Here is a 12,155-nt window from a genome sequence, read left to right on the forward strand (position 1 = left end):
CCATGGACGTGGCTTAGTGGGCATGACATGGCTTGATGCCTGTGGCAGGGAAAGGATCCTGCAAAATCCCCAATCCCTCCCAATCATCTGGGACTCGGGAGGCAGAGAATAGATGGGGGCGAGGTCAGTCAGAGGTGATATTTACCGGTTCTCCGAACTACTCAAAAGTTCCGCTACCAGAATTGGTCAGCACCTGCTGAATACCTCCTGTGTGTACCTCTCTCTTTTTAACTGCGAGACGACTTCGCGCCAGGGAAATACGAACTCTTGCACGAGTTTGCTCTCTTTTCTACAAACTGCCTAGACCTCGGGCTCCCCTGCGCGGGTGCGCTCCAATCCAAGCTAAGGCAGCTTTATCCTTGGGCTGAGGAGGCAGGCAAGATTCCGGGTGCAACGTGGAGCGCCGGCTTTGAGAATCATTTGATTACATCAAAGCAAATCACCTGTTCCTCCGAAAGCATTCACACAAAGTCAGCCTGTGCGATTCCATCTCCCGGGGCTGCCAGAGCCCCGCCCACCCTAACACAACGCCTGCCTGAAAAAGGAGCGTTATTAGCTTCAGCAGCCGAGCGTGTGTGTGTGTGTGTGTGAGAGAGAGAGAGAGAGAGATTGAGAGAGAGAGAGGGAGGGAGCTTCCCTTCTTTTTTTCCTTTCTTTCTTTCTTTCTTTCTTTCTTTTTTTTTGTTTGGGCTGTCGGTTGGAGGGTTTTCCTGCTTGTCCCAGCCAGTTGGGCTCGCCGCGGAGAGGATAAAGCAAGTGGCTGATGAAAGCGAGTTCACTTTCATCACTTGCCGTTTCAGCAGCATGCACAAGCACGAGTCCCGGGGCTTCTCGTAATTCCAGGGGCCTGCCTGCTCCTGACCCCGAGGTCTTGTTTCTCCGGCACGGCGCCTGAGGTGGCGCTGGGATTTCCTGTCCTAAATCGCTGTCTCTCCGGGAGGACCCCCCTGTGAGTAAACTCTGCTTTTTGGGAACTCCGGTGTGGGAACCGCACGCTTTTAAATGCCAGCTGCCCCCCCCTTTTTTTTTTGTGTGTGTGTGTGTGTGTGTGTAAAGGCTGGGTTAATGTACAGGAGCCGTTTTCAAGGCTGCTCCGATCCGCCTGCCAAGTTTCACTTGCTCCGTGCCTTTGAACTTCGGTGCCCCGGAGCATTCCGAATTAAGGAATATCACTGTTTCCAAAAGAATGCTGCTCGGCTCTTTCTGTGCTTGCTCTTGCTTAAAAAAATTAGAATTATGAGAATTCATTTTAATACCGGTTTAGATCAGAGGAACATGCTGCGTTTGGGTTACAGACAATATTCCAAAAACAAACAAACTCTAGTGGCTGCATGGAATGCATGATATTCAGTGGTGTAAAGAGACCTTCCTTTTTATGTGTTTAACCTTTATTTTAAAATTGTTTTGTATTTGAATTTGTAAGTCACCCAATGTCTATGGAAGTGGGCTGCTGCCATACATTTTAAATAGATAATTAAATATTCATCCTTTGCTTTTCAGTAGTCTTTATTTGGTGCATCCCAGCCTTGGATTAGAGAAATGGTATTTTATGCTGTCCTATATGTTAGAAGTTGGACTGTAATTATCCATAAGCTTCTGTGGAAACAAGTCTTATTGAATTTAGTGGGATTTATTTCTGGATAAAGAGGGCCAAGGTCAGATGGCAAAGCTTTTAGAGAGGGAAGCAATTAGAGGCAAGCCTGCAGGTAAGGGACTAGCAGCCTTGATTTCTATCTGCCACCTGTTTTATAGGGATAAGTAAATCATCAATGAAAAAGAACTTTAAAATCTCTGGGAAATGTTGCTTTTGTTCCAAGCATGTTTCCATAATAAATGGACACAATGGGACTTAGCAAAGTTGCTAAAAGTCACACTGGATTCAAAGACTTCATTTTTGAAGTTATTTATTATTTTTATGTAGCAAATATTCTACCTTTCCTCCACTAAGCTTAAGGCAGCATGTAGGAGAGTCTTCTTTTAAATTAATTCTTGCAACAGCTATCCACAGAGGGAAGCTGAGCTTTTGCTGCATAGAATGCGGATTTTTGCTCTGAATGGCCATCTGGTCCTTGGTACAATATAATAAAATCTCATTAATTTTAGTAAAGATGCAACATTGTGGAAGGCTTCGGATAGTCAAGTTTACACCAGCTTTCTAAACGAGAAAAATAGCTGCCTGTAATGCTTTCTAAGAATGTGTTATGTAGACAAAAGTTTGTTGTAATATGACTTGCCTTCTTTCTTTTGCTTTAATTTAGATTAGGCTCTGGTTGGTTTCTGAATTAGTGCATCTCTTCTTTCATCACAATGAGTCTATGGAAGTGAAATACCCACTTGTCTATGCCCTCTAAGCATGGTTAAAGCAAGGCCAGTGAAATCCAGTGCACAAATTATGTACTTTGCAAGGGTACCATATGTTTGGGGTGCAAGTTGCAATATTAAAAATAACACCGGGCAAGGGCACATAGAATATTATGAAAGAATTGGGGGTGCTAAGTGGAATTTTGCATCAATATTCCTTGAACACCAACAGGGTCACTGGTTAAAAGTAGAACTCGAGAACCTCTGGTGGCCTTTGAGCTTGGTTGCTTTCTTGCAGACGTTTCATTACCCAAACTAGGTAACATCATTGCTCCTAGCACAAACAGAACTTCCACAAATAGTTTTTTTTAAATTGAGAGTTATATTGTAGAAGAAAAATATTGTGTATACTCTGCGTTGTTCCATGTAACAATTTGTAAAACTGTGGGTTTAGTTTTTCCTGCAGTGCCTCTGTGTCTAATTTTTCCATTTAGAGATTTTTGTAATGGCTGTGAAATAAGTGGTGCAAAGAGGCAGGTAAAAAAAAATTATATGAATCAGCCTGACATATACTGTTTAACTTTACAATTCCTCTTACAACTTCCCCTATATCTGCTTCCTCTACAATAGGGGTAGAATTCAACAACCTGTGGACTTCAATTCCCAGAATTCTTGAGCCAGCCATGGTGACTGAGGAATACCGAGAGTTGAAGTCCACAAGTCATAAAATTGCCATAGTTGCCCACTCCTGTTCTCTAACCTAGTGCCTTCTACAGGGGTGTCTGGCGCTGAGATTGTCATCCATTTGGAAGAGGTCATGTTGGGAAAAGCCCATTTAAATTATTAGTTCATATAATGGCCCCTGCTTCATTTAAGCCCTTTCAGGATAATTTTTGCAATGTTCCATTGAAAAATAATAGGCCACCCTAGTCTACTGTATTGTGCTTATCTCTATCACTAATGGAAAGGTTATGAACAATTTGCATGGAAGTTGGAATTGACTAGAGATTGGGAAAATAGCATAGAAGCCCTAAATACGGTAGATTATTTCTTCCTAAAGTTACCATACAAAGCTCTTCCCCGAATAAAATTAGAATCTTGTGTAAGATTTATGTTTCTCCTTGAACATTATATTCCTGAAAAATAAAATCATATAACCTTGAGCCAGCCAGGATTGAACTGGCTGAGGCCAGAGTCAGCCTGTAATACTGCATTCTAACTACTGCACCACCAGGGCTCCTACATTGCACTTGTTTCCTACAATACCTTTGTGGGGATTTGAGATTGGTCAAAGTCACCAAATGAGCTTCCTTATTATGGGTGAGCATGACCTGCGTCTCCATAGTGATGGCGAACCTATGACGTGTGCCACAGGTGACACGCACACCCTCTGGGGCATGCCAGCCATTAGTAGTAGTTGTAGTTGAGTTTATTTATAGGCCGCCCTTTTCCCTGAGGGGACTCAGGGCGGCTAACAACTTGTATGGGAGGGGAAGACATACAATAACATAAAAACACAATGTATAATTAAAATCAAGCGACATTCATACAACATTCGGGGGGGGGCGGATTATGGTCTTTACCCCCAGGCCTGGCGGGATAGCCAGGTCTTGAGGGCTGTGCGGAAGGTCTGAAGGGTGGTGAGGGTACGAATCTCCACGGGGAGATCGTTCCAGAGGGTCGGAGCTGCTACTGAAAAGGCTCTCCTCCGCGTAGTTGCCAGCCGGCACTGGCTGGCAGATGGCACTCGGAGGAGACCTAATCCCCAGACCAGCTCACCGTGCATGTGCATGTGCCTCCCGTTGACCAGCTGGTCTTAGGGTCTCTGCTGTGTATGCACTGGAGGTGGGGTGCATGCTAGGGGGTGCTTGCATTGCATTTGGGGGGCTCATGCAGCGCTCCCATGCCCCATTTTGGCTTCCAGGTTGATGCAGGAGGCCTTTCAGGCCCAAACCAGGATGCAGGAGGAAGGCGCGCGCACCTTATGGATGCTGGCGCTTTGGCATGTAATGACATAAAAGTTAGCTGTCACTGTCATATGCCTTTAGGCATGCATATCATTGTAAATGCATAGGCTCCCCATTTTTTCATGCAGTTACGAAACAAATGTCACAGTTATTGTGCATGTGCAGGCAAAGCCAGGAATTGTGACTTTAATTTCCTTTTAAGAGTATGCAACATATACAGGTGTGAGTGTGTGTGAAATGTTTGGAGGAGGGTGAATTATGACATAGTTGCAGGTGAAGTTAGAGTGCAGGTGGTCGAGCCAGCTGATAAAACTAGCTCTCCCTTTGCAGAGTTAGTTTTTCCTGTGAACAAAAACTCTGGAAAGTAGGGCTGTATCCATCTGCAAACTAAAAGTAAATTTACTTATGAGCAAGCTGTTCGTTCTACTAGTCTGTATTTTGCTGATTTTTTGTGTGTGTGAACTGGACATGATGCTTGGAATGAAGTGCAAGACTGACATGATCCCAATCACACTATTTAAGTCCACACATCACTTTGACACACACACAGCCTATACTTTGCACCTCATCTAGTTCCTCCCCTTGCCCCTCCTTCAGAAGAACAGCCTCCAAATTGCTAGTTTCCTCTGTCATTATTTGCAGGAAAGCTACAATTTGGGCCCTGCCACTCAACCATTCGCTTAACTGAGTATCCAACTGACCAGTAAGAACAGATTGCTCTGTTTCCTGAACTTCGTAGGATCATAGAACCATAGAGCTGGAAGGGACCTTGGAGATCTTCTTGTCTAAGCCCAGCTTAACAGCAATAGGAAAAATACAGGTGTCATCTTTCAGTGTTCTAGGTGCGCATGTAGCCCTTCTGGTCAAGGGCTTGTTTGTATGATACGCTTAACTGGATCATGGGTGGTAGGTGGAAGAAGCATGATGAGGAAACTCTAACACTAGGAAATGACCTGCTTAATGAACATAGGGGGGGATCAGTTTTAGCCCCAAACAACTCTGAGTTAGTTTGGATCCAAATGAACTTCCCATCTGTTGTTCAGGCTACCGTATTTTTCGGAGTATAAGATGCACTCCCACCCCCCCACCCCACTAAAAGTGGTTGAAAATTTTGGTGGATCTTATACAACGGACATTGCGGCGGAGGACGGGGTGGGGGATGTAGTGCGGCACTTATTAGCTGTTCTAGAATGGGCCATGATGACAGTGTTGAACGGGTCATAGCGGTGGGTGGCGAACAGGTTTTGCCGAACAGGTGGCGGCAAATGGGCGGCGGCGAATGGGCCAGACAAATACTAGATGGATGCTGGGAGGCAGATGCAGATTTTTTTTTTCTTGTTTTCCTCCCTCCCAAAGCTGTGCTTCTTAAAGTCTGGAGTGTCTTATACTCTGAAAAATACAGTATTTATCAACATGGGATCTTTAAGGGAACATAGCTTTATAGCTTTTTTACCCAATGACCTCTCAGATAAGGCACTGAGAAAAGAGCAGAAAAGAGTTGAATGGAGTCACTCCAAATATCTGTAGAGAGATGTCCCTGATTTCAATCCTGCAGATTCCGCCCACCCCCAACCCCGCCCCAATACAATATTGAGGAAGAAGTCAAAAAGTGGTGACGAAAATATCAGTCTCCTCACTTTTTTTTTTGCAGCTGATGAACGGATTATTTTTTAAAAAATGGCCGCCATCAGCAGCCACCTTAAGTTGTGTACTAGAATAGAATAACAGAGATGGAAGGGACCTTGGAGGTCTTCTAGTCCAACCCGCTGCTTAGGCAGGAAACCCTATACTGTTTCAGACTAATGGTTATCCAACATCATCTTAATAACTTCCTGTGTTGAGAACATTCACAACTTCTAGAGGCAAGCTGTTCCACTGATTAATTGTTCTAACTGTCAGGAAATTTATCCTAAGTTCTAATTTGCTTCTCTCCTTGATTAGTTGCCACCCATTGCTTCTTGTTCTACCCTCAGGTGCCTTGGAGAATAGTTTGACTCCCTCTTCTTTGTGGCAGCCCTTTAGATATTGAAACACTGCTATCATGTCCTTCTTTTCATTAAACTAGACATACTAGACATAACAGTTCCTGCAACTGTTCTTCATATGTTTTGGCCTACAGTCCCCTAATGGAAGACTAAAGTAAATCTTTTGACTGGGGGAGTAAATGGTTTGCTCATGCAAGCTGGGCAAGCAAGTTTTACTGTTGGGGTATTTTTCTTCAGGTTGGCTAAAATGCTGTGGAAAACTTGTGACCATTCCTCATGTTTCCAAGCTCATCCAAGTGAAAATATATTAATGCAAGTTGCATTTACCTTTTTTTCTCCCTATTGTTGTAATGTTATAAAACTTGACACTTTGTCTTATTTCAATGCAAATTTTAATGTGGTAATATTTACATAATATGGTTAAAAGTTATTAATTATTTAAAGGTATTGAAAATAAAAAGAGACAAGTAAAACTTCATTGGTGTTAATTCCCATTTTAGGATGTCAGTGTTACAAGCATAAGATTATTTAACTTGTCATCCAAAGTCGAATTTAAGGTTAAAAAAAAGAGAGCACTGCAATTCATATCAATGTATTAGTGATATATCAATGATTTCAATTTTAATCCAGCTATTTAATATTAACATAATATACAATTATAATATTGTTACTTAAAATACATATATGTAAGTGTGTATGTTGATAAAAGGAAATAAAAGATACACAAAGCAAATTTAACAGAAGGTTAAAAAAACCCTAAAAGTTAAATTACTGTAGTTCAAAAGGAATAGAATAACAGAGTTGGAAGGGACTGTGGAGGTCTTCTAGCCCAACCCTCTGCTCAGGCAGGAAGCCCTATACCATTTCAGACAAATGGTTGTTCAATCTCTTCTTAAAAACATCCAGTGTTGGAGCATTCACAACTTCTGGAGGCAAGTTGTTCCACTGATTAATTGTTCTAACTGTCAGGAAATTTCTTCTTATTTCTAGGCTGCTTCTCTCCTTGATTAGTTTCCACCCATTGCTTCTTGTTCTACTCTCAGATGTTTTGGAGAATAGTTTGACTCCCTATTCTTTGTGGCAACTCCTGAGATATTGGAACACTGCTATTATATTACCCCTAGTCCTTCTTTTCATTAAACTAGATATACACAATTCCGGCAACCATTATATTTTAGCCTCCCGTCCCCTAATCATCTTTGTTGCATTTACCTTCAAATACCTGCTTTCATGTTAATTGGCGATTTGTCAATGCAGATGGTCATGTCAGCCACTTAAATAGGCATATCCTAGGCAAATTCCCTTGAAAAAGGAAAAGGCACTAAATTTGGTTCCAGGAATAGATTTTTCACCAATACATTGCAAAAGAAAATAATTGCATCTGGAATCTGAAAAAAAAACATAGATATGTTTTCCTCTTGGGATTCACTAATTGTGAAATATTACAGGAGTTTAAGGAGTTTCATCCTTTTGAGAAAGGTGAAATAGAGCATTATAAATTGATCTTTGCAACAGTCTCAGATTCAAAAAGAAAGGATTGTGGCACAAGAGAATTCTGGGATGTTTTTGCTCTTCTGAAAAGAGAAATACTTTTGGAGCAATACTTTCAAAATTACCTGGCATAGTTCTCAGATCATTCAACATGAATGGGTTTCTGAAATGTATTGTCTATGCCTGAGCAGCCAACGGCAGAGATTTTTCTTGATAAACAGGATAGATTATGAATCAAGTTTGAATTAATGAGATGTCAACTGTTTCTTGGTTACGATAAAGTGGAAAACATCAGATAATGAATACATTTTCCTTGAGGTTCAAAATGAGAGGCAGAGTACTAATAATTCTACAGAGGAATTATTGAGTCTGTCATTTGTACCTCCATAACTGTCTGGTTTGGCTCTGCAAGCAAGCAAGACAAACACAGACTTCAACGGATAATTAGAACTGCAGAAAAAATAATTGCTACCAACCTGCCTTCCATTGAGGACCTGTATACTGCATGAGTCAAAAAGAGGGCTGTGAAAATATGTACAGACCCCTCACATCCTGGACATAATTTTTTTCAACTTCTACCCTCTAAACAACTCTATATACCAGGACAACTAGACACAAGGACAGTTCCCCTCCCCATGACATCACTGGTAAACAACTAATTCCCACAACACTGTCAAATAATTTACTAAGACTATTTTACTATTCTTCTTCTCTTTCTTACTAATATCTATCTCTTCCAACTTACACACACGCACACACCATGTTGTTTATATCTTTCAATTTATATTGTTTTTATTTGTTTCTAATGTGATTTGATAGCTTATAAGTAACCTTGACTATCACTACCACTAATCACAAGTGTTGTATCTTTTTATTCTTGATGAATGTATTTTATTCTCCTTATGTACATTGAGAACATATACACCAAAGACAAATTCCTTGTGTATCCAATCACATTTGGCCAATAAAGAATTCTATTCTATTCTATTCTATTCTATTCTATTCTATTCTATTCTAATAACTGAAAATGGGAGGTATGATATTTTCTTGGCTAGAAACAAATAGAGACAAAGCTTGTTCTGGAAAGTTATTACATGAAATGTTCTTTGACATACAAATATTGAAATCTATTTTGGTGCATTATAGGGGCTGTAGTGTTTCAATATTTTAGCCATAGCTGCATTTCATTTAACTGTTGCAGTTTGTTTCCAAAATACTTTTGTTCTCTTGTAAATAGCAAAAACAAGCATTTTGATCTTTCAGATATAAAAAGTTTACTTTCTGCAAAAAAAACCAAGCTCAAAAAGCACCAAGGATCCCACAGTTCAGGGGTGGGTTCCTGCCAGTTTTAACCTCTTCTATAGAAGAGGTTCCACAAATCTACAGTGCCGTTTAGAACCGGTTCCAGCTCCCTCCCCCTGCCTGTCCGCACATCATCAAGATGAAGAGCGAGAGGAGAATTCTGGGAGTTGAAGTCCACAAGTCTTAAAGCTGTCAGGTTTGAACACCCCTGGTTTTTTTTTCCTGAAGGGTTAGAGGTGCAAGGGTCTTCTAACTTGACAGCTTTAAGACTTGGGTGCTTGAAATGCCAGAGTTCCTGAGCCAACATTTTGGTTACTAAGCAAGAGCTAAGTGAGTTTCACCACATTTTACAAGCTGGCCATGCCCATCCAGTCACATGGCTGGCTGGCTGGCCACTCCCACAAAGCAGGCCACACCTACAGAAGAGGTTCTAAAAATTTTTGAAACCCACCACTGCCACAGTTCAACCCGACTTGCAAATATTCTTTTCTATTGGTATATTTCAGCACCAAGGACCCCACAAATAGAAAAGTGCTAGAAAGCTGGCAGGAATTCGTAATGTAAAATCCCCATAAGGTGAGATGTTGGAACTGAGCTCAGAGTAAGAGAGAAAGAAAACTGGCTAATAAGATAAGATAACATTATGCAGACTCAACTTCTTGAAGAGATGCCTGTGCTAGGGCAGGGGTGTCAAACTCATGTCATCATGGTGACGTCATGTGACCTATCTGGACTTTTTTCCCTTCACTAAACTGGGCATGGGTGTGGCCAGTGTGTGACGTATCTAAGGCACCTGAGGGTAGAACACCTGACGCATTTCCAAGGTACCTGAGGATAGAACAAGAAGCAATGGGTGGAAACTAATCAAGGAGAGAAGCAACTTAGAACTGAGGAGAAATTTCCTGACAGAACAATTAATCAGTGGAACAGCTTGCCTCTAGAAGTTGTGAATGCCCCAACACTGGAAGTCTTTAAGAAGATGTTGGATTTGTACCATTTGTCTGAAATGGTATAGGATTTCCTGCCTAGGCAGGTGTTGGACTAGAAGACCTCCAAGGTCTCTTCCAACTCTGCTATTGTATTGTATTATTGTATCTAGCCTGTGGGCCTGGAGTTTAACAGACCTATTCTAGGGTGATCCCTGAAGATAAGCCAACATAGCAGGGAAGAGAATGATTCAGGATGGGAAGAGAGAAAGAAGAGGATCGAGAGAGACTGAGAAGATGACAAAAGTTGCACTGAAAGAGGTTGTCAGTAAGCTTTAATTTGAAGCCCTTGGTTTAATTCTTGAACAATATAGTAGTTTCAGACTGTTTCATGTGGCCGCAGAAGCAATAGTTTTTCAAGTACGGAGATAGTTAATCTCAGCATAGTAGAGCAATTAGGCCATAAAGCAATTTACTGCATTCCTTTGAAGGCAGAAGCCAGAAGTGCAAGGGGAGGGGGGAAATGATGTTCTGCTTGAATGCATTAACTGAAGGCTGCTGGAATAATTATATAATTATAATTACCCTTTCAGACTAATGTCTTTCTTTCCTTGATATGCTAAAGCAAAACAAACTAACAAAAACCTAAATGGTTTGCAAGAAGGTCTTTGTGTGTCACTGTCTAATCATTCCCAAGAATTCAGGACAATTCTTTCTTTATTAGGAAAACAAAAATATAGAGAAAATAAACTTCTTTGACTTCATTAGTTTTGTAAGGCGATTACTCATTAAACACTTTCTCATGTACAACACTGTGCTATCTCTTGTTTTCCAAGACTGGCACAAGATTGGCTGTATATAGAGATAGCTGGGCTTTGTCTTGTTTTTCAGCATTGGCTACCAATTATACAACCAACTTTGTGCCAGAAATATTCTGTGTTTTGATCAGAAAGATCTAAAATAGGGGTGTGAAACTCGCATCATCACATCGTCCCGTGACATATATTGCAACTTCCCCACGTTTGCTAAACCAGGGGTGGGCATGGCCAGTGTGTGATGCATCTGGCCCGCTGGCGACAAGTTTGACTAAAGCATCATCCTTTCTACTTTTCTTAGAACTAGGCTAGGAAGAACTAAGATAGAAGAACTAGGCCGCTGGAGAGATTAAATAAAAGGAAATTAAGGAAATTATTGGGAACATTTGAGAAAAAGGATTTGCCAGTGAGATTTCAATTGGTCTCTCCACACTATAACACTTAACTGAACTTGTTGATCAGAAAGGTCGGCAGCTCAGAGGTTCAAATCCCTAGTGTCACATAACAGAGTGATCTCCCATTACTTGTCCCAGTTTCTGCCAACCTAGCAGTTCGAAAGCATATAAAAATGCAAGTAGAAAAATAGGGACCACCTTTGGTGGGAAGGTAACAGCGTACCATGCATCTTTGGTGTTTAGTCATGCCGTCCACATGACCACGGAGACGTCTTCGGACAGTGCTGGTTCTTCTGCTTTGAAATGGAGATAAGCACCACCCCCTAGAGCCAGAAACGACTAGCACATATGTGCGAGGGGAACCTTTACCTTTATAATGCTTAAACATCCCGCACCTTAATTTTCTGTGAGCAGGTTTTATCTCAATGTCACAACAGTGGCAGTGTTAGCCAACATCAGCTAATCTTGAAAAACTGGGTAGGATTCATTTTATCACTCAGATGGCAGGGCACTACGAAATTCCATGATTTTAAATTAGTTTGGGAAGTTTAAAGAAAGTCTTGAGAAAAGGCCATGGGAAATTATGGTACTTCTGCAGCTGCTGTGTTGCCAATGAAACCACATGGATGCAAATCATCCAGGTAATTGACTTACGACCAAAACGGGGACCAGAAAAAAGGCATCATGTGACTGCATGCAATTTCACAACCTTTTGCCATGGTCATTAAATAAGTCACTGGGGTTAAGTGTTGTGATGGTCATAAGTGCAAGAACCAAGCCTTAAAGTCATTTTTTAAAGCGTTGTCGTAACTACAAATGGTTCCTAAATGAATAATTGTGAGCCTGTAAAGTTATCAGAAGGCTTACCTTTATCCCCTCACTGTGTGTTATAGCTTATATACAAACTACCGTATTTTTTGGAGTATACGATGCACCTTTCCCCCCCAAAAAAGAGGGTGAAAATCTGGGTGCG

The 12,155-nt window shown here is 41.3% G+C and overlaps 1 protein-coding gene across 1 annotated transcript in view; it reads left to right on the forward strand.

The window, feature by feature from the left end:
- The first annotated feature begins 638 nt into the window (after positions 1-638).
- Positions 639-12,155, forward strand: part of PDE4D (phosphodiesterase 4D) — a 753,870-nt gene continuing 742,353 nt past the window's right edge. Inside the window, exon 1 of the mRNA XM_032212986.1 lies at positions 639-949. The gene's annotated coding sequence lies outside the window, so the exon portion shown is untranslated. The remainder of the gene's footprint in view (positions 950-12,155) is intronic.

Source organism: Thamnophis elegans, chromosome 3 (assembly GCF_009769535.1).
Source record: "Thamnophis elegans isolate rThaEle1 chromosome 3, rThaEle1.pri, whole genome shotgun sequence".
NCBI classification, from domain to species: Eukaryota; Metazoa; Chordata; class Lepidosauria; order Squamata; family Colubridae; genus Thamnophis; species Thamnophis elegans.